Here is a 2,500-nt window from a genome sequence, read left to right as displayed (position 1 = left end):
ACGGAGCTAACTGTTTTTCTAGAAATAGCAGTCTGGTCTCCCTCAAATATCAGTTTTTTTCTCAGTGGGGAGGGTATGGAACTAAAAAGCTGAAAGGTTTAAATAACTATTTTCTGTGGTGTGGAGAAGAGTTTTATATGCAAAGTACGAATTTTGTGTAGAATTGTATGGCTGTATAACAAGAGGTTAATATACAGAGGTGTGTAGAAATAGTGCATATTCCCAACCGCATGGTTCAGGGTTCAGTCTCATAGCGTCGCACCTTGGTCAAGTGTCTTCTACTCTAAGCTTTGGGCCGATCAAAACTTTGGCTTTCATACACGGAAACTGAAAGAAGCCCGTCCTCTCTCTCCACACATAGACACACACACATATATTTATATGGGGTGTGCTTTCTGTTTGTCCCATATATATATATATATATGTATTATGTATGTATGTAAAGTGTGTTTGCCTGTTTGCATTGATGTAGATCTGTCAGTGCACATCCAGTGCCAGGGTTGCTATCGGTTGTGTTTCATGTTAAAATGAAACAATTTCAAGAACACATCAGAACAGATCAATGCCTTTAGAACATTCGATGCTTTTGTTGTCCTTAATCCTGTCCTTCTCCCTCCACCTCTCTTTCCATTTGTATACGCTGTTATACACTAACAGGATTCTCCATACACAACATGAAGAATCCTGCTAGGTTCAGCCATCTTTGTTTTGCATCGATCTGTTTGAACAGCGGTCATTTTCATCTGTGTTAATCGATAACGTCGATCACATTACTTAGTCTCTACATTTTCTTTTGAATTCAGTTTGTCAAATGGCTAAGTCCACATTAGCGTAATTGTTAATGGAAGTATATACTCACCAAACAACAGCTTTATTTTTGATTGGTGCATTACTTCGCCGATACATCCGCCATCTCCTCTGGATATAGACACAAGTTTATAATCATTTGTTCCTTACGTACATTTCACCCTTGTGGTGGTTTTGAACGACAGCACCGGATGTTCCTAGAACATTTGATTCGTATATCCTGAATATAGTAATAATACTAAACAGAGAAGCAACCAGACCAATATACTGGAAGCAGACAGGAGGAGGAAAATCTACATGAATCTTTGGACAAGGGGTTCGCATTTGGGGCCCATATAAGAGTTTTGGGGGTCCACAATGCAATCTAGTAAATGGGGGTCCATGGTAGTGTTTCAGGAGCCATGTAAGAACTGTGCTTAAGACCAAGGCGTAGGAGTGGCTGTGTGGTAAGTAGCTTGGTTGCCAACTACATGGTTCCGGGTTCAGTCCCACTGCGTGGAACCCTGGGCTAGTGTTTTTTATTATAACCTCGGGCCGACCAAGGCCTTTTGAATGGATTTAATAGACGGAAACTGAAAGAAGCCCATCGTATATATATATGTGTGTGTGTGTGTGTGTGTGTGTGCGTGCGCGTGTGTGTATATAAGTTTGTGAGTCTGACCCCGACAACATCGCTTCACAACCGACGCTGCTGTGTTTACGTCACCGTAATCTAGTGGTTTGGCAAAATAGACCGATAGAATACTACGAAGCTTACAAAGAATAGGTTGTGGGGTCGATTTGTTCGACTAAAGGTGGTGCTCCAGTATGGCCGCAGTCAAATGACTGAAACAAATAAATGATTCATTTTAAACAATACACAAAATGTTTCTAAATATTTTTTCTTGTTTTCTTTCACTTGTTTCATTCATTTGACTGCGGCCATGCTGGAGCACCACCTTTAGTCGAACAAATCGATCCCAGAACTTATTCTTTGTTAGCCTAGTACTTATTCTATCGCTCTCTTTTGCCGAACCGTTAAGTCATAGGGATGTAAATGCACCAACATCGGTTGTCAAGAAATGGTAGAGGAGAAATACACACACACATACATATATACACGACGGGCTTCTTTCGGTTTCCATCTACTAAATCCACTCACAAGACTTTGGTCGGCGCGAAGGTATAGTTGAAATCACTTGCCCAAGGTGCCACGCAATGGATCTGAACCCAGAAACATGTGGTTGGTAAGCAAGCTTCTTACCACACATCCAATCCTGCGCCTATTTTTATATACAACTTTCTATATCCTGGTGTTGGATAAATAATTTAACGAAGCAAGAGCAAGAAGTATTTACATGATACACTTCTATTACCGTTACACGAGACTCAACGCTATCAATTGACGGTTCGCAGTGAACTGCTTCCCCTCAATTGCTCACAGTTTTTATTTTATTTTATAACAATGTGTCTGGTCACTTTTAGTCACTTGTGGTGTGGTCGGAATCCTCCCACAAAACAATTTCTGATTATATTTAATTCTGAAAATATTGGAGCAATTTTTAAAAAATTGAATAGCTACGGGGTTCACCCGGGTAAAATAGGATTCTAAGGAGCTCGTGGGCAGAAAATGGTTGAGAGCCTCTGCTCTAGACTCTCAGGAAGCATTCGTACATCTATCTCTACACAAAAGATTATATGTGTGTGTTCAGGC

Source organism: Octopus sinensis, linkage group LG24, assembly GCF_006345805.1.
Source record: "Octopus sinensis linkage group LG24, ASM634580v1, whole genome shotgun sequence".
In the NCBI taxonomy this organism is placed as follows: domain Eukaryota; kingdom Metazoa; phylum Mollusca; class Cephalopoda; order Octopoda; family Octopodidae; genus Octopus; species Octopus sinensis.
The sequence above is the reverse complement of the archived record's forward strand: the minus strand, read 5'-3'. Positions refer to the sequence as shown.